General features: G+C 55.5%; 1 protein-coding gene across 4 annotated transcripts in view; it reads right to left on the bottom strand.

Annotated features, from left to right (window-relative positions):
* Positions 1 to 17,082, bottom strand: part of HDAC4 (histone deacetylase 4) — a 287,196-nt gene extending 270,114 nt beyond the window's left edge. For 3 of the 4 annotated variants that reach the window (XM_033859438.2, XM_033859440.2, XM_033859439.2), the window contains exon 1: positions 16,790 to 17,078. The gene's annotated coding sequence lies outside the window, so the exon portion shown is untranslated. Of the gene's footprint in view, positions 1 to 16,789 lie in introns of all 4 variants that reach the window. The other variant, XR_012332891.1, reaches the window with a different exon arrangement.
* Between the last annotated feature and the right edge of the window lie 3,463 nt (positions 17,083 to 20,545).

Below are 20,545 nucleotides of genomic sequence, written 5' to 3'. Positions count from 1 at the left end.
ATGGCATTTAGGAGATGGTATAATTGGCCTGATCTGTAACAGCCCCTGACTCCTGGGATCTGGGGATTCAGCAGAAAAGGTGTTTAATTAAGTATGGAAAACTGGGCCTGTGGCCATCTGGTCATGATAAAGGGTCTGTTTGGCAAAAGCAACAGTGGGGTCCCTGCAGGCACCCTGAATCTGTCTGGTGAGCCTGAGAAGGCCCCTTGGATTAGTCAGGGAAAGGAACAAGAGCCAGTGGGAGAAAAAGCAACCAGGGTCCCAGGGCCTGAATCCTTCAGAGAGGGAGGGTGGAGACCTAGGCCCTGAGTCAAATAAATGCACTACGTGGCTGGGGGCGAGTACCAGCCACCCTCCACAGGGGGAGCCACAGCCTAACAAGCAGACTGACATTATGCCCTTTGAGGTCCCTTCATGGTCGCCAGAAAAGATGTTGCAGGAAAAAAAATGGGGCACGAGAGGATGGTCACGTCCCAGGTCTCCAGTGCGTCCCTGGGATAGGCTGCCAAGGGGGGGGGGGTCCTTGGCTTCGCGCAGGGACGAATTCAACAGCAGCCACAGAAAAGGGAACGCAGGCTTATTTAGAGATGCACACTCCATAGTCAGAGTGTGGGCCAGCTCAGAAGACGAGAGGTGGCCCCAGGCCACGGGATCATCTGGAAAGTGACAGGGGCCCCAAGGTATGGGGGTGGTTAGCTTTTATGGGCTGGGTAATTTCACAGGATAACAAGTGGGAGGAATATTCTAACTACCTTGGAGAAGGGGTGGGGATTGCCAGAAGTTGGGGCACCACCCACTTTTTGGCCTTTTATGGTCATGGAGCCTGTGGGTGTGTCCTTTAGATGCTAATGTATTACAATGAGCGTATAATGCAGCTCCTGGTCTACCAGAAGTCAAACCTGCTATCTTAGGCCTAGGTAGCTCTGACCAGTTTATGTTGTATCCTCTTCTTCTTAATGGTTGTGTCATTCTTTTTATGGTTGTGCCCCCTGTCCCCTTCCTTCCTAAGATATACACACACACACATCCAGTGAATTGCCCAAACTCTTTACCACATGGACTATTTCCCTTCTTTGTCCTCAACTTCACAGAAGCCCGCTGAGTGTCATTCTCCACTGAGCCCTGCAATCCCGTTCCAAAACCTAAGGAAATGCACCAGATCTAAACTTCCCAGTGCACAGCGGCTACTTACTATTCATCAAAGGCCACCGTTCGGTGTGATCTCCAGGATGCGACAGAGCAAACGAATGTCTGTGCCCTGATAACCTGAGAAAATGACCGAAAGTGACTAAAACACCTCCATCCAGCGCACACAACATAAAATAGATTCGTGGTAACTGAGCTGTCACCTGAACACGTGACACACATGCAAAGTACGATGAAAGAGGCAGAGGCTAAGAATTAAGAATAAGGGTGTTGCCTTCCTGGACTGCCTTTCTCAGTCATTACAATGAGAACACGCAGCCAGCTGAGGCTGCAGTGAGAGACAAATGACCCTCGCACTTCAGTTTAGCGCGTTCTAAAAATACAATTTACAATTCAGCAATATCCTTGCTTTCTCTTTAGTCACGACAACACGAGCATGCCTCTTTGTTATCTCTAACTACATCTGCATGCAAAACATGCTCTCGCTAGGAAAATTTAAGTTCTGGAGAATCTAAACCCATTTTTCAAATTTGAAAGAGAGATGAAAAGAAAGGGAAAGGAGAGAGTAAAGGTGCATTTTATTCACGTGCAAAACATGTAACTGAAAGCTGACTTCAGGTCCTCACCCCAACCTGGTAAATGAGGTATGTAACGTGTCCCCAGGTGGTTTCAAAATTACTATTTCGGCTATACGACTGTGCAGTGGAACCAAATCCGTCTTGACCCAAAAGCCGTGCCACTTACTTTCATGCGTAAGGAAATGCCAGTATTCTGCATGCGTGCGACAAGAAGGTTTCTCAGCCTTGGCACTGGCAACACCCAAATCACCTCAGGGTGAGAACCCCGAAGTAGCCTCTGGCCTGTGCGCCTCTCTGAAGCCACCACCCAGTCCATGAGCACACGCAGACTCCGTCCGCTGAGGCTGGCAGCTCCCCAGGTTGCCCGGGCCCCCAGGGCAGGCAGAGAGATGCGAGGCTCACACAGCCCCACGGGCAACAGGCTCTGACCTCACCCGAGGTCCCCGAATCGCAGAACCACACCAACAGCAGCTGGTTTCCCAAGCTAGGCAGGGCAGGCACCCACGGAACAGATTAAAACTGTCACTGCAAAAGCCGGGGATACCATTTTTTTAGAAAATGAATAGGAGAATTAATGGAATTCTTCATTTGCTTGCATTTGTGGTACTCAGCCTGTCTTTTATTATCAAGGCAGTCATAAAAAAAATGCTTCAGCCACGTATGCAAATTAAATCATTAGTATTTTTCCCAATTACAGTTAACTGCTTATTTGTCTTGCTTATCTCCTCTCCCAATTTCATTCCCTTAATATTAGTGATATCGGAAATGCTTTAATAAAACAATCTCAGGCAATACAAGAGAAATAATCTCTATTACACACTTCTCCAATCCTACAGCTGCAGGACCACCCAGTAGTGACCTAGATCAGTCACCCAAGGATTGGCTACACCCCGGGAGCCGCAGGGCTCTCATTTCTGTGGGTCCAACAAGAGCTTGAGCACAGAGGGCCACGGGCAGGAGGTCTCCCTGGCTCCTTCCCAGAGCCGCCCCACCCCCCAAAATGGGAGACAGAGCCCAGAGCTCCCCTAGGCAGGTGGGTCCAGACGAGGAGAAGTGAGCCCACCCCAGGTGGGAGCTTTCTGTAACAGCTTCGATTTTATCTAAGAAATCAGGTGAGACGTACATTCTGCTGCAAAATGTTATATGCATGCATCCATGTTATATGCATGTTTGTTTTAACGTTAAGGCGCTTTACGTAAGTGTCCAGCTCACGGATTTCACCCCCTTCTGGCCAGTCTTCTGATGCCCAGGAAGACGTGCCCACTTCCTGTGGCCACGCCCCCACCTGATCCCGCCCAGCAGCTTCCAGGGGCCCACGTTCCCTGCAGCGCCCTCACCGGCCAGAGGTCCTGCACTGCTCTGAGCCTCGCTAAGCAAACCCCTGTCACTCACACTGCAACTCTGAGGTTTGCCCGTTTGTGAGCAAGCTTTCCCGTCTATGAGCTACGATCCCGAAAGGACGAGAATAAGGCTGGCAGGTGGGAGACTGAGCCAGGCTTGGAGAACAGATGTGATGGAGGGCAGGCCAGGGCCAGGGACCAAGGCAGGGCCAGGGACCGGGAGCCAGAGCAGGGCCAGAGGCTGGGGGCAGGCACAGGAATAGGGGTCAGCAGAGGTGCCTCAGCACCTGGCTCCTCCAAAAACCAGAAAACTCCACAGCACGTACACAGTCCACGGCGAAGCGACAAAGAAAAGTTCGTATTCCAGTCCAACCACTGAAAGATGGTCTGACAACCAATGACAATTTATTCCTTTCTCCTCCACGTGAAGCCCCAGGAACACCAACTCCAGCTCGGCAAGCAGCTACGAGCCCCGGCACTGAGGGCCCAAAACTGCGAGTGGCCACCGCTGTACGACCATAGGGGGCGGGGGTGGGGTCACCGCCAGAGCCAGATGAGGCTGTCCTGGCCAGGGGAGGAACCATGTGACACGGGCCCACTGCCACCTCCTCGAGGACTTGTGGGTTGAGGGATGCAGGGGAAGAGGGGCACCCCCCACTGGCGGGCTCGGAAGATGATGCTGGTCCCATGGGAGCTGGGGGAGGGTGCGGGGCCGGGGACCTGGGTGCCTGGCTGATCGACAGGTCCGAGCCCTGCTGCAGCTGCCCTGGTCACTTTGGGACGCACCTCCGGACCAGCCTGAGCCCTGGAACGTGGCGACACAACTGCAAGACAAGAGAGCTGCTGCCGAGGGCCTGCCACACGGCAGCTGCAGGAGCGGCTGCTTGACCTTCCCGAGAACCAGCAGAGTCTGGAAGCGGGAGCAGCACATCCCAGGGCGGCGGGCAGCCTGGCCTCAGACGTCCCAGCCCGACGGAGCCCCCGGCCCTTTGCTGGGACAACACTCAAAACTCAAGTGCCCGAGAACGCCCAGCTTGCAAGGATCAAAAAACAAAGTATCTCCGCTTACAGATGAGGAACCGGGTGAGAAACGCACTCCACGGAGGGAGGATTTCATCACCCCAACCGCCATCAGATGCACCCTCGTTCCAGAAACTCTGCTGTTCCTCATTAAGTGGGGGATGGCCAGAGGTGAGCAGCTCAAGCCAGTCCAACAGGGATCCCAAGAGGGGCTGACTTTCCCGGTTCACAGAGCTCGCGCGTGTGCACGTCTGCTTGTGTGCATGTGTGCACACGCGTCCTGTGTGCAGAGGAGGGTGCCCTGGCCAAGGCTGCACATCCCAGAACTTAGCCGTGAGCTGAAGAAGCTGCGAAGCAGAGGGCACGGGTGACAGACGGCCCAGAGGAGATGACCTGCTTCAAGGGCTGCCCTGCCCCCGGCCCCGGGGCAGCCCCGCCCTCCCAGGCTCAGAGGCCACCTCCAGCTTCCCTCCGCCATACGGGCTGCTGGTTCCTCACACTGTCTGACAGGGCTCTGCCCAGCAAAGAGCACAGGGCCAGCCACACCAACTTGATGCCCAGGAGAGCTTCCATCTCCAGCCCCGGTGAAAGCCCCCCCTCCCCCAGAAGGAAAACCTCCGAAGGGGGGTGGTGCAGGTCTGAGGTCCTCTGCCTCTTGCTCTGGCTGGGCCACCTTCCACCCCTGGGGACGTGCATCTGTACCAGGCCTGCGCCCCCAGCTGTCAGGGTGTCACACTTAATCCTCACAACACGCTCTGACCGTGCAGCAGAGGAAAGCGAGGCGGGGGACAGTGGGTAAACGCCACGGAGCAGCCTGGCTGCACCAGGACACGCATCCGGGCCCCTTTCCACGACGCCAAGCCCCTCGACACCCTGCTTTTGTGATCCAGCAGTGCATCCCAGCGTGAGGCCTGCGCCTCCTGCCTAGGGGTGGGCAGCTTGACTGTGCGTTCCAACTCGTGCGTACACAGGACGGCAAGGGCTCAGAGCACCGCCTGGCTCAAACCTAAGTCCCCACCGCCAAGCTACCTGCGCCGGGTGTCAGCTTCCCAGCAGTCAGCTGGGAGTGGTAAGGAGAGCCAAGCCGCAGGGGCGCAGCGTGCTAGCAGAGAGCGTCAACAGCAGCACAGAGCCCGGCACTAAAGCGGCACCACAGGACAGCGGTGGGCTCTCCCAGCCGGGGGCACGGGGACTGAGCAAGGCCAGCGGAGCTGCTTCCTCTCACGCCGCACCGCAGGTCTGGGGGCCGGGCCCTCCACCTCGTCATCTTATCCGACCTGAGCCCGAAAACATCCCTCCACGACAGAAATTCTCGTGCCCACTTTGCAGATGGGAGGCCTGAGGCACAGGGGGACTGAGGCTGTGGAGCCCAGATCTGTCGGAGCCCCTGGGCCCCGCACACGGGCAGATGTTACCGGCGGGGCTCGGCCGACATGCCCTGCACTGTACCTTCTCAGGACACCCCAGCATCTGCCCACCCCTACCCAGGGCAGGAAAGCTGACGTGGGCTCAGCCCCTCCGCAGAGCATCCTCAGACACCGCACTGGGCCTCTCAGGTTGCCTGGAATCAGCCCTGAGGGCAGCAGGTCAGTCAGCTGGCAGGGCCCAGTCCCCTGCATCTCATGGCTCCACTGCCCCCACTCTAAGGGCTTCTCCACGAGACTGTCACATCCTGCGGAGGGAGAGACCAGAGGACTCACCCTGATGAGCTTCTGTTACCTCTAACCCACCTTGCCAACTGGCCAGCTGCCCCTGACCTCCAGGGCCCAGGGTACGACCAGGAAGAAGGAAATGCCAGGAGACTGGGGGGCCCACGTCCGCTGCCACAGAAAGCCTGGTCAAGGCCTCACGTCCAGACCCTCCTGAGCTCTCGACTCCCCCCTCGGTGAACGGGGACCAGCTCCCTCCAGAGCTGCCGCAGGATTCCGTGAGATGAGGTCTGTGAAATGGTCGGCATGGCCCTGCGCACAGTGGGCCCACACGAAAGGCCATTCTGGAACTGAGGCTGGGGCTGCGGAGAACAAGGGGCCCCGTGGAGGGCGCTGCCCACCGGTTCGCACCTCAGCATCTGTCCCCTCCCTCTCCTTCCCACCACCAGCGACTGCCCTAGGAGGGAAGCTGACTCCCCAGCCAGCTTCTGCAAGAGGCTGACACTCAGCGCATTCCATACCCTTGACCAAAGTGAAGTTCAGCGTGGACCAGTGACCTAAGCCAAACCAAGCAAGCGAAGGACGTTTTGCTGAGGCGAAGATGCCGTCTGTCCTGGCGGGCAGGAAGCAGCAAGTGTGTAGTCCTGCGAGGAGCCGGCAGGGCTGTCTCCGGACCAGGAAGCAGACTCTCCCAAGACGGGAAAGAAACAAGGTCTTGATGAGGCCGCAGCGGAGCTGGATCAAGCCCTGCCTGAACCCTACATTCACCTGTGCTTTCCCAAAAAGCAGCTCAGTCAATTCCCTGCAGCACACAGCGCTCTCTGAACCTGCCACGGAGAGATCCCTTCTAATGGAGGGCTACCAGAACATCTTTCTGCTCAATACTGAGAGCTGCTCACAAAAAATCCTGTTAAAGTGTAGGTCCCATGATCCCAGGGAGGACACAACCTGATCCTGGCCTGTTTCTCCATCCACCAGAGGCCACCTGATCCTACAACACGGTCACCTGCCACCCACGGAGGGCTGCGCCCATGGAGTGCCAGAAGCACCCAGCCTCTCCCGTCTCTAAACCCTCCACTGCCCTCCTCCTGGGAGCACTGCCCCTTCACCCTGCCACCAGCAGCCGGCCCCGTCTCCACCCACCATCTGAGCACTCAGGCCATGCAGCTTTCCTCGAGCCACTTACTGCCACGTGGGGCAGCCTTCTGAGGCCAGCTGCAGGTGAGGGGCATGCTGTCCTTAAGGGCCCTGCTGCCGCTTGATAAACAACAGTGAAGAGGAGGGGAAGCGAGCAAACTCGCTACTGGGTTTGTAACACACATTCACATCGTCCCAGGACGCCCCCTTTTCTGGACACCAGGAAGCACCACGGACAGCAAAGACGGTGTGAAACGCCCATCACCCCTGTTCACGGATCACCCTCGGGGCGGGACCTCAGCACCTCCGACCCAGGGACGAATCACGCAGCAGCCACGGCCCAAGTGCAGCAGGGCAGCCACTGCCCCGTCCAGGCCCCGCGCGCCGAGCGCCTAACACGCAGGGCAGCGCCCTCGGAGCGGACGGCGCTCCACGCACAGCTGAAGGGATGCTGCTGAGCTTTCAAGAACGGGGTCTCTGTGAGCTACGAGAGTGCCTGCGAGGACAAACAGAAAACAACTCACTCCCAAACTGACTGAGGTCCTTCGGGGACGCACTCACCTGGCCGTGACTTCAGCAGATGCAGGCGCGGGGTTAGGGTCAGGGTAACTGACATCAAAGGCCCAGTCACCAGCCCTCCCCTTGCAGACAACATCCCACCTGAGACCTGCCCGCAGAAATGGGGAGAGGAGCCGCGCCTCAGGGGAGGCTCGCGGGCCCACCACCCCTTTTGGTCTCCAGGGAGGAGCCCTCCTCCCATCCTCCTGAAGAGACAGGCAACGCCAGCCAGGTGAGGTCACGGTGAAGCTGAGCTCTCAGGCCCGGCCTCCTGCCGCAACACCCACTTTCTGCCCTCGGCACCCCCGAGCCTTGGAAAGCAAAGCACCCTCTCGTACGCTGCAGGCCAACCAGCGCCACGATAACCAGAATTAACGCGTCCACAAGCCAGACCCTTAGCCCCACACACATAAGGCGACCCGAGGAGCCACAAGGAGAAGAAGGCCCCTGAAACGAGAGCAGAGGCCCACCTCACGCGTCCTTGCTCTTTCAGCTCTGTCCCCTCCTTACTTAGAGGAATCCTGAAAACCATAGCTCCGCCCAGATGCAACCCACATTTGGATGAACACAGTCCACTCGGACACAGGAAGACATTCTTATTCGGGGAAGGATTCAGGGGATGCGCTTTTAACACTACTGCTTGTTAACTCCAAATCCCAAAAGGTCAGCTCTCCGTCAGCCCCGGGAGGTGAGGTGGATGCTCCTCCAGTGGGGCGGATCCCACCCAAGGCTCGGGCCGCTGGGGCAGAGGAGGCCGCCTGCAGCTGCCCGGCCCAGCCCGTGCTCCTTGGGGGCTCTCAGCAGAAACGACACTGAGGATGTCGCAGGTCGACTGCTGCCCAGGCTGACGGCGGGCAGGCGGGCGGACGGTGGGGAGCGGCAGGGGATGCGCTCAGGCAGCTGCAAAACTGGCCAGACCTGGCCCATAAAAGTGAAAGGAAAACAAGGCGCACACGAGGAAACAGAATTCGGCACTAAGTGCTCCCGTGACGTGTCCTTCAATGGGTCCCTCCAACCCAGAGGGCCGGGAAGGAATTACACCACAGCCCCTACGCTGGCAAAGGAAGGTTTTTCCAAAGAATGGGACTGAAACCTCCTCTTATGGCCTTTTCAGTGCAAAATCCTATGTGAACTTTATAGCAGTGAGGGTTTGATCCACTGTGGCGCTTCCCTACCGCTTCTTTACGACTCTTTGTAAAGGTCCACGATGGCTGAGAGCCACACCCCCGGAGAGTGGTTACACGCTTAATTTTCACTCATCAACCACAGGCCCCTGCCCTGGAGGGTCGCAAGCCCCAGCGGACAACTCCACTCCCACCCCCAGTGTCCACGGCCCCAGAGGTGGAGTGCGGGCAGGCTCATCAGGCCCCTCTGACCCCTCAGCCCTCTTGGGGCTGGAATGTCAGTTCTGCGGGGAGCCCTGAGCATCACCTCGGAAGACCTACACCCCCCACCAACTTGCTCATCACCCTTCACCACGTTCTGCCGACCTGCTGGGGTCCTGCTTCAGCCAAGGCACCCGATGACACAGTGTCTGCCAGGAAAGCCCCTGCGGGGGGCTCAGAAGCAGGTTTTCACTCCTAATGGAGGAGAAGCTGGCTCAAGTCCCTTCCAGAATGTTCCCAACACTGACCCCCGCGGTCCAAGTCCTGACAGCTACTCTAAGGAGTCCCGGACCTAGAAGGGGGCTCTCAGCCACACTGGCAGAAGGGAGGAAGGAAGGAGGGAGGAAGGGAGGGAAGGAGGGAGGGAGGGAGGAGGGAGGGAGGAGGGGGGAGGGGGAGGGAGGGGGAGGGGGAGGGAGGGAGGGAGGGGGGAAGGAGGGAGGGAGAGGGAGGGAGGGAGAGGGGGGAAGGAGGGAGGGAGGGAGAGGGAGGGAGGGGGAGGGGGAGGGAGGGAGGGAGAGGGAGGGAGGGGGAGGGGGAGGGAGGGAGGGAGAGGGAGGGAGGGGGAGGGGGAAGGAGGGAGAGAGGGAGGAGGGAAGGAGGGAGGGAGGAGGGAGGGAGGGAGAGGGAGGGAGGGGGAGGGGGATGGAGGGAGGGAGGGAGAGGGAGGGAGGGGGAGGGGGAAGGAGGGAGAGAGGGAGGAGGGAAGGAGGGAAGGAGGGAGGGAGGAGGGAGGGAGGGAGGGGGGGGGGGAGGAAGAGCCACCTCACTTGAGGATACTCCAGCCCCCCTTGCTGTGGGCAGCCCTAGCTTCTTGCCAGAGCCTGTGGGACAGCGCCACGCTGCAAGCACGCGCTCCAGAGAGGGGCCGGCTGGGCCACAGGCCACGGGGGCCTCGACCAGGTTAGAGCAGCAGAGGCCAGGCACGTGGCACCTCGCAGGAAGCAGCGAGCACAGAGGGTCAGAAGCCTCGAATACGCGTAAGCAGCCTGCACACACGTGAAGCGGCAAGGCAGCCAGCCCGTCTGTCGGTCCAGCTCATCCCTCCTCCCGCGCTGCGGCCCTGGAGCCCTCAGGGCTGGGCCACCATCCTGCCCGCCGGCCTTTCCACCCTGCGGCAGCCCCGATGCTCCCACTGAAGAGGACCACGCTCCACTCCCAGCCCTCCTGTCTTCCCCCATCTGAGCCTGGGTCCTCCACCCTGCTGCCCGCCACAGGGCCCCTGCCCCCCAGCCTCCCACGGCCTGGTGCACCTGTGTGTGGTTACACCCATGCCTACCCCGTCCCCACCGATGTCTAAGCTCCTTGTGGCTCAGGGCTTCCTGCCCGCGACGGGGCCACAGGGCCTGCCTGGGCCCGCCCCAGTGCAGGAGCATCTGTGCAACTCCTCCGCTCCCACGGAAGACTTCCTACATGCCTTAGGTGCGGGCTTAGTATTTGCAAAATTATAACCGACCAATGAGAAACGTTCAAGAGACAGGCTCCCTACCACCGCCACCGCCAAGGCTCCGCCACCCAAGACAGGCCGGTGGGAGCGGCAGGGGGGAGCCACCAAAATTTCTCTTCCCAAGTTTGCGGAAGACCCACAGCAGCCAACAGTGGCACGCGAACCAGCTGATGGTCGCTCCCACGAGGTCGCACAGCTCCGCCAACCACGGGCAGAACAGCACTCCCAGCGGGGAGGCCAGCTCAAGGCTTCCAGGCCCTAAGAGCTGCCCAACCGTCGCAAGCTCAAACACCGACCCAACGAAAGCGCTTGACCCACGCAGACAGAACACCTCACAAACAACAGTAAACTAACAGCCTGACCCATGCAGACAGATACCTCACAAACAACAGCAAGCTAACAGCCTGACATTCGCATTTTTAAACACAGCGGACTCCAAAATGTTTACAGACGCGACCATAGGAAGGTATCATGTTAAAACTATGAGGTTGAATAAGAAATGATTAAATAACGTCATTAATTCCAATTTGAAATAAGCAGGGGAGCGGCTGGCCACCTGGAACACTGGGCCCCAGGCACAATGGCCCCATTTGCCACTTGATGGCTGGGTGTTTAAGGCCCTTCTTCCTCTCCTTCCTCTCTGCATCACAAAGCCCACTTCAGTTGTATTTACTGCAGCTACTTAAAAGCACATAATCTCCAAAATCAGAACCTAGAAGTTCCCAGATTGAGGCAGAAAGGAAGCAGGCAATCCCAGAGCACAGGCAGATACCCAGAAGGTGCTATGAGGCCAGAGGACCAGCCCACATCTAGGCTCTCCTCCCAAGGCCTTCGCTGTGTCGTGCATCCAGCCACACATTCGTTCATTCATTCAGGCACTGCCAAGCACTGGGCACAAAGCAGGCAGGAGGCCCTCGGGGCCCCTCCACCCCGTGGAGCCCCACCCCCCCCACGGCTGGTAAGAGAGGTGACATTAAACCACTAATGTCGCAATGAGCTATTGAAATTACACAAGCGGATCCTGTTGGGAAGGAGTAAAAAGGATGTGAGGCCATGTTTAACAGGGGACCAAAGGCTGAGCTTGGACTGAGGGATCAGAGAAGACAGAGGTGAAGAGAGGAAGTTCCAAGAACTGGAAACAGTGTGTGCAAAGGCCCTGGGGCCAAAGGGGGCTTACTGGAGAGCAAGGAAGCAAAGCAGGTAGAGACTGAAGCTCAGCGAGAAGGACAGGTGCTATCAGACGAGGCAGGCCTTCCAGGATCCTAAGACATGACAGGGTTTTGAGCGTGGTAATGACGGGTACGGCTCTGCCTTGGTCAAGACCACATAGGTGCCGTCGGCAGCACAACCTGGGCCAGAGCCCGCCCAGACCCAGGAGGCCAGCACTGCCTTGGAGAGCTTACGAGAGTGAGAGAAACAAATCCCCTAAATTCTTCCAATGTTAAGCATGTGTATCAACTTACCAAGGACTTGGTTTTCCTCCTTTATAAATACTGGGGTTGAAGAGTATTTCCCCCCCATGGAAATATCAGCCTTTTTTAAAAAAGTATTACTATTAAAAAGTCACACAGGCTTACAGAAAAATTTATACAATACCAACATGTATAAAAAGACAATGAAAGTCACTCACATCCCATTTTCCTGACACCCCAGAAGGCCACTGTTATCACTTTAGAGACCCAAGTTCCTAAAAAACAGAAGGGGTGGGTCCTGTTCCGGACCTGCTTTTTTCACTTAACACTTCTGCTGACCTTTGAGCCTGTGCATAGATTTCCACAGGATGAAAAGACCACAATGTATTTAATAAGTATCATCTTTATAAATAATGTAGCAATAACATCCTGTATGTATCTGGATATCCATGTGCTTATCATACCCCTTCCTAAGAATAAATTCCAATAAGTAAAACTGCTGGAACAAAAGGAATGACCATTTAAAAATTTGACACATAAAACTTTTCTGGAGAGTAACTAAATAATTAATAATTAACAATAGCCAAAACTTATATTGTGCTTACTGTGTGCCAGGCCCTATTCTAAGCACTTTCCGTGTATTAACTTAAATTTTACAAAACCCATGTAAGATAAAAATTATTATTATCACCACCAAGAGGCACCACCAAACTTAGCCTGTGCTAACATGGTGGCATAAACAAAATCTTTCAGCTAAATCTCTTTATTAGTAAAGCTAAGTCTTTTTTATTATTAGCCACTGGGATTTGCAGATTTATGTGCTTTGCTCATCATGCAAGAGGGATGCTCATCCTTTTCTTATTGGTTTGCAAAAGCTCTTTACATATTGACTATTGAGCATATATAGGCATAATAAGTTGTAGATTTTTTTTCTCTGTCACTTAACCTCACTTATAGAGTCTTTTGACAAAGAGAATTTTCTTTAATTCTTATACTGTTAAATCTATCGATATTTTCTTTAAAGTTTCTGGCTTGGTGTTAAAGGAGAATGGATTAAGTCAGTGATTTTTCAAAGTTTCTGAAACTTTCTTCCAAGATAATCGTACAGACAAGAGTGAAGGCCAGCCTACTCTGGCTGAAGTGGACGTGGGGCACCAGGTGCCCTCCACTACCCTCACCTGCCCCCATGCAGCCTCAGGAGAAGATCCAAGCGTGGGACACAGCCAACCCCGGCCACCAGCATTGTTCAGATCCTTTCCAGTTCTACAATGCCACACACAGCAGAGGACAGCATGAGAAAGCCAGGATTATTTCCCAGACCCTACTGAAACACAGAATCACATATGACAGCTCCGACACCACCCAACGCAACACTAAAAGGTATTCCAAACTGTCCTCTTCTCAAAGAGGCTACACTCTCCCAAACGCCTCGATGGGCAATGCTGAACTTCAACTTCAAGACTGTCGGGGGCCCAGAAGCGGAGGCACGGAAGAGAGAGAATCAACATTTGGGACTCAACACAGCAAGGGGTACCAGATGCTACATTTTCATATCTGTCTCAGGTTCCTCCTCTGCAAAATGGGTGTGGTAGCAGCCACCTCCTGAGGCTGTGGAGAGAGAGAAAGGGGGTACACATGGCAAGTACTTATGTCAGCTTGTAGCCCCAAGTAGGTGCTCATTAAACAGTCGCTACTGGTCTATGTTACATTTACAGTTGACCCTTGAACTGCCTGGTGGTAAGGGGTGCCGACAGCCCCCACAGTGGAAAACCTGAGTTATCAGTCAGCCCTCCGTATCCACAGTTCCACGTCCCAGATTCAATCAACCACAGACTGTACAGTACTACAGTACAAACTGAAAAAAGTGCACAGGTAAATGGACCTGCACGGTTCAAGCCCATGTTGTTCAAGGGTCAACTGTACGAATATCATGATCTCCCCACCAGGAAAGAGGAAAACTAGTCTGGTTTCCACATCTGCTGCTACAGAAGCTGATCTGTCCCCACGGTGATGTGGAGGGTCGCTGTGGAGGCAGCCTGTGGAGGGCCCTGGCCCTTCCTCCCGGGAAGTGAGGAGAAGGCACGTCAGTCAGAAAAGGCAGCAGAGGCGCCACCCGCTCCCTAAACAGGTCCGCCCACCCCACCTCCTCGCTCACACAAGCCCAAGAGGAGAAAATGACCTTATGAACAGAACTCGCTGATCTTAGATCAGTGATGCTTCTCCCAAAAGAAACGTTCCGTGAACACACACTGCTAAGGTGTGTGAAGGTGCAGCATCACTCCTGACACAGGGCCCCTCATCTGACTTGAACCAGAGATGCTCTTCCTTCCCCTAAGGCAAGGCCAGAAGCCCTGAGCCCACCACACACCAGAGCACACGCCGACTGACAGTCTTGAGACTGAAACCAAGCCCCCTCCAGACTGGCTCCCCGGGCCCCACCCCAGGACCAGCGGGGGCTGCAGCCACCAGGGCAGGAACTCGCCCTCTGCCTAGAACAGCGGGGGCTCAGGCTCAGCTTCTCAGGCCGCGGAGTGAGGGAGCAACCACAGAGGCGGGGCCGGCGTGGACCCCCAGCCGCACAGGCAGTGATTCTGGTCCAGGGACCCAAAGCCCGGCCACAGCCTGTCGCCCCGCGACCCCCAGTGGCGGTTGTCTCCCGCCCTCTGCATCTCCCACGCTCCCTCCCTCCATCAGGTACCAATCTATTTCTCATGGTAGCTTCCGAGTGATGAAAACCCAGCGTTTTCAATAGAGAACGGTATGGACGAATTCTCCAGGAGTGATGAAATGTTTCTTCTGCTCTGGCAATTACGACGGCAGAAAGTCGCCTTTCCTCGGGTGCCACCCCCAACATCAAAGGATGAGAATTCAAAGCTATTCATGCTGCATTGAAACCTCACAATGCAGCTGGAAAATGGAAGTCGATTACTGGACATAAATATGCAGTAGTTAAAAGGAAAGAGTTATAACGAAATTCAACTGCAGCTACCCCACAATGTGCGGAAACTTCCAGAACTGGAGTCCTCCTGGGAAACGTCAAGAGGGGCATCCTTAGAAAGCAGGTTTCTGACCACTGAGTCAAGATCTGCACTCAGGTGGCACATGGCCTGGGTGCCATGTTGTCTTGTCCATCTGGCTCCAGCAACAGGGCCCGAGGCCTCTGAGAACATGGCATTGAGAGATTTTCATTTTGCATGGCTGTGAAGCTGCTGGCCACAGAACAGTCTCTCTTGGCTCAGGGCTGCTTAGGCCACATCTGTCCTTGGTCCCTAGGCCTCGCAGGCCTCCGTGTAGACCACAGTCATCCGCCCGCGCACACACCCCCAGCCCAGGGCTCTCCCAGGGGCACTCCTGCTGCCAGCTCCCCTCAAAGGAGAGAGAACTAACCCTAAAGAGGGCAGTGTTTCATCTGCCTGCCGCATAAATCCTTCTCCTTTTCTAATTGATTACTGCTCTCTTTAGGAAGGTATGTGATCTTTAAAATAAAAGCCCAGAACACAGAAAGCTCTAGGAGTCTAACAATGTGTCAGGGTGTGTGTGTTTAAGGCAGGAAAATACTTCCCTCCCACACAAATGTGAGTTCTGGGGAAAGATGCCACGGATCCAAGGGAGGAGAATATCTGGGAAAGCTTCATGGGTCTTAAAAATAGATAATTGAACACAGATTTTAGAATTCTCAGGAGCTACCTGAAAAAAAGAGAAAAAAATGAAATCTCACATATTTTTGATATCCAAAACTCCATTCTGATGAAACTTCTAAGAGGGTGGCATTTTGCATTTCCAATTATAATAGAGTAATGGTGTTGCCATAGTTACTGCAAAATTCTGCAATAACTTTTGTTGCTTTGTAATTGCTGTAGTGTATATTTGTGTACAAGCAGCTGAGTTTTGTTAATTCAATCCCTCTCCCTCCCTCCCCACCCCGCCCGCCCAATCACCACCACCACCTTTCCTGGCCCCATCCAAAGCACAGAATTATCAGAAGAAACTCAAACTCCAAGCAACCACCATCATATTACAAAAGAAAAAGTGAAACCAGGCCAAGGTGCAAACCCACCAGTATCCCCCCAGTCTTGCTGGGCTGGCGCTGGGCGAGGGCTGTTTACATGTTTACTCCCAGACCTCCTGTGCTTAGGTGGTCTGTGGGAATAAACAGAAAAGCCTAAATAGAGAAAAGAAGGGAAGCAAAGTAACTACACAGACCCTTTCCTCCCTCACCGAGGGCAGGCAGAGCCGCTGCAAGCAATTAGGTAGGTCTCCACAGTAATGCAATTAGGATTTAGTTAAGAAAGTCATTAGTTTTAAAATAACTTGAGTTTAATTTATGCAACACTTTATTTGAAAATTGTGTCACAGCAGGTCAATTTACAACATGCAATAAAGGAAACATTCATATCAGCTGCTGCAAGTTATTACAAATTTTTGATGTGCATTAAATGAGTACACTGGGTTCCACCCCCGGCCTTTCCAACTGATACGCACGATCTCCTGCTATAACAGTGTCAAATAATTCAACGCTAAATGTAAATACGAGATAATTTCCTTCTAATTCCATGGTGTGTGCTTGCAATGCCGGGAAACGCGGCTCCCGTCATCTGGGCAGGACGGGGCCGCAGCTCGGCCTGTGGGAAGCCTGCGGGCACCCACTCGGGTCGTGGACACCCCCACCCCTGCCGTTCCGGTCCGGGGCACACACCAGGCGACGGCGCACCCCGCCCGCCAGCCCCGGGAGGGACGTTTTTCTGCAAACTCACAGCCTCGACAAAGTTACATAAACGGCGCCCGCCCGGGCTCGGGAGCCCCCGGCCCACCTGCCGAGGGCTCGGCCTGGACTGGTGCGGGCGCCCGGGGCCCGCCGGCCGTCCTGCCCCCGCCCCGCGGCGGCCCTCGCCGGCCGGGGCTGCAGGGGAAGGTCCGGGACGGGCTCCGGCTCAGCTCCGGACACCCGCGGGCCGGCGCCACGCGCGGCCTGGGCGCACGGGCCGGACCGGGCCGGCCGGGCGGACCCCGGCGTCCACCTGCCGGGCCGGGCGGCGGGGGCGTGGAGGCCGGCGGGCGGCCTGCGGGCGGGCGGGGGGCGGACAATGGCCCGCGGGCCGGGCCGGGGCAGCGCTTACCGCGGCGGCGGCGGCGGCGGCGGGCGCTCTAGCCCAGCGCGGACGCTCCGAGCCGCATCTCCTCAGCCTGCGCCGCCACCACCACCACCGCGGGCGGCGGGCGGGCGCTCGGGCGGCGGCGACAGCGGGGACGCGGCCGCGGCGCGCCGGGCCCAGGCGGCTGAGGCGGCGGCGCGGGCGGGCGGGCGGCGGGCGGGCGCGCGGGCTCGGGCGAGGCGGCGGCGGGGACGGTGCTCCGCGGCGGCGGCCCCACAACCTCCCCTCCTCATTCACAAAAAATTGACCCACGTTGAACCATGATGCTGCTCCCCCCGCCAGCACCGAGCCGAGCGCTGATAGGCCAACCCCGACGCCCGTCAGCCGCCCCGGCCCCTCCTCCCCGCCGGCGGCCCTGCAGCCATTGGCCGCGGCGGCCTTGCATCACCTCCCCTCGCGGGCCCCTCCCTCCCGCCCGGTTTCTAATGAAGAGCTCGTCAATTACGGCTCGGCCCCGCCCTCCGCCCGCCCTCCCCGGGTGCCCGGCCGCCCTTCCATTGGCCCGCTGGGGCTGTGGGTACAGCCCCGCTTGCGCCCGCCCCTCGGCCCGCGGCAGCCAACCGCCAGGCCAGACGCCCTACGAAAGGCAGGGATGCTCCACCCCCCGCCCGCCTTCCCGTACCCGTCCCGATCCCCATTGGCTACCGGAGCTGCCAGTCCCAGGGGCGGGGCTATCAGAGGACGCGCCAGGCGCCAGCCGCTGGGCGCTTGGCGGTTGAGAAAGTGCAGGGAGCCTGGTCGGGTGGTGACTGTAAACACGGGCCCTGGCAAGCCCCACTCGCAGCCCCCAGAGAGCTGCCCCGCGCCGGCCCATTGGTCAGGACTGCGTGCCTGCGCGCCTGCTTGGCCCAGGCCGGGGCGCAGGCTCAGGCGGGGAGCCGGTAGGGCCCGGCCGCGGTCTCCATCTTGGGTACTGGCAGTGGTCACGTGGTGTTGCCTGCTCCCGGAGACGCAGGGGCGGTGCGAAGGGCGAGTGCGCAGGCGCGGCGGGCTCCGCCCTGCCCCGCGGCGGGAACGCGGCCTTTGGGGTGGGGGGCCGGGCCGGTTGGCCTTCCCGGCGGGCGTGGGGCGGGCGCAGCGCGCCTGCGCCGGCGGGAGGGCCTGGTCTGCGCGAGCGCGCTGTGGGCGTGAGTCCGAGTCCGAGTTCCTCGGCCCGGGGCGGTGGCGAAGGTCGGCCCCCCTAGGTGGTCCCAGCCGCGTCCACGCCGCGCGGGGGTCCCGGCCGGCCCGTTCACCCCCAATGCTCAGCATTTGAAGGTTTTGTGCTAAGTGACCGCGTGGTCCCTCGCCATGCCCTTCGGAGATCTGTTGGGCTGTCCCCCCGGAGGGCGTGGTGGGGTCTCCGGTGACCACCCCCCTGGCAATTCCTTTTCCACGGGGGTGTGACGCAGCCTCCCAGCCTCTGGGCGCCTAACGCTTTTCAAGATCCCGTGTGTCCACCGAGTGGGGAAAGCGCTGACTGCGCGGAGTTGTGATGCCCCTGGAGCAGCCCGTCCTTAGTGTCAGACCTGCGTGGGGACAGCCCTGCCGGGGGATGCTGGAGAATGTAGTCTCCGGAGAATAAAAGGCTAGGGCAATGGTGTTCAAACTGCAGCGCTTTGGAACTGTTTTGTTTGTTTATAAAACACTTCCTTTAATAGAAGTGCTGTATGGGATCTATGTTTTAAATTGAAATGGTTCTAGAATTAATTTGCTTCCATGAAACTTGATACCATGCAGGAGACTGGAACCTCAGGATGTTTCACACCACTGCTCAAAAATCTTGAGATTGAACAGCCAAATTTTGTTAAATATGTTGTCTCTTAACTAAAGCTGCTTCTTTCCCAGAAAGCAGAATATGGGGAACTCATTTAAGAGCTGCATCCCAGGGTGTTTTTTCCCTCAGATATACAATGTTCTTGCATGACAGGCTCTGTATCATGAACCCAGAGACCAGAATTGTACTGAAGGCCATATGCAGGCAGGCCAAATAGAACACGAACATTACTTATCTTGAGAACTTGGTCATGAAAGAAGAAAAAGCGGTGGAGAAACTTCCAGAAGTGAGGAGGTTATCAGAAATTGTCTGCTGGGTTAAGGGAGAGTCCTGATCTGACACCCTCTGCTCATTGTTACATCGAGAAAAAAGGCGCTGATAAACCTTCATCACTGACTGACTTAAACTTGAGCATTTACAAATTTCACGGCCCAAGTGCTTTTTCAGAAGAGAAAAGTAGAAGCCATTCTGTTTTAATAAAAATCACTGCTTTGTGGTATCTTCTTTTGCTTTGTAATAAGGAAATTTTGATTTTTTTAAGTTCTCCAAAACTTAAAGTCGTATCGGAGAATAGGCCAGTTTAATTATCGATCTTAGAATAATCCTAGAGGCAAACAGAGCTGAAACGTGATGGAGTATCTGACAAAGTCGACCTGTAGGATGCCGGCAGAAATGTGAGGTTCCTTAATTGTGAGGGCCTTTCCTTATAGAAATGAGCAGAGATTAATTTTAGTATTCTTGATCAGTGATTCTTGGAGGAAAAAATGTGGTTATATGGATTTAAATACTATTTTCAAAAGGAAAATGGACAATTTTGCAATATGTATAATATCTTGAAATAATAAGTAATGGTTAGAAAACCTTGGGCATTCTAAGTAGAAATGCCTAAGATAGCTTAACTTTGAAGCAGATAAATGGTGAATTGCAGATTTTTAAAACAAAGACATAGCTGAAGAAAATGACCACTAGTGACCTGGCCAATGATGGAAGCAGTACGCTAATCAAATTTTCATGGAAGGTGAAATAAGATCAGTGGCTGAGAAGCATTTAGATGATAAAAATTAAGGTACAAAGTTATTTCACAGATTATTCAATGTGTACAACAATCGGGAGAAAATACAGGGGAAATGCTGCCTGTGCATCTAGTAAAACTCAGTTAATGAGTACAAAATGAGAGAGACATGCCTGCATAAAAAGTCCCATGAAGGAGGAGATCTGGGATGTGGATCGCAGGCGGGATTAATTAAAGGTAGAATCCTATCCAGAGAAATGAGTAGGCCCCTAGTCGGCCTCCCCTGAAGTCCTGAGAGCTCCTCCGGGGGAGTGAGGTATCTGGGAAATGTCGGGCCCCGATGGGGAGAAGACCCCCAATGCCCTTTTCTGGAGAAGAGGAACACGGGGGCCTGGGTGGCTGTGCGGGTCTGCAGGTCTCTGAGGGGCCGTCTGGCCAAAGGAGACCTGTTCACAGCCAGTAAGAAGAACTCAATATGACAGAGGTCTGCACAATAAAAGGGTGGTCTCTAACACTGTGGCTGAGGGCAAAGGGGAAGTGACAGCTGGAACGCCAAGTAACATCCCCTTGAGGCATCCTACAAAGGCATTGTGCAGAGTTCCAACTCGAAGGGTTTTGTTTCAGAAGAAAACGAATCCCAGTGTTAATAGAATGAAACAAATCCTTCGATCAGAAATAAAGATAGACCCAAAGACTCAAAAAAATTTTTTAAATCTTGAATTAGAAGTTCAGCAAAGTGGCCAATTATAAAGATACAAAAAATAGACAAACTAAAAAACCCAGTAATTTTCAGATATACTAAACAATAGTTATAAATGTTAATATTTATAAATGTTAATATTTATTGAGCATTTGCTATGTGGCAAGCATCGTGCTAAGCACTCGGTATGCATTAGACACGCATGGTGGAAGGTCCCCAATCTACATTAGCAAAAGAGCATTTTCAATACCT

This window comes from Tursiops truncatus, chromosome 7, assembly GCF_011762595.2.
Source record: "Tursiops truncatus isolate mTurTru1 chromosome 7, mTurTru1.mat.Y, whole genome shotgun sequence".
NCBI classification, from domain to species: Eukaryota; Metazoa; Chordata; class Mammalia; order Artiodactyla; family Delphinidae; genus Tursiops; species Tursiops truncatus.
The sequence above is the reverse complement of the archived record's forward strand: the minus strand, read 5'-3'. Positions and strand labels throughout refer to the sequence as shown.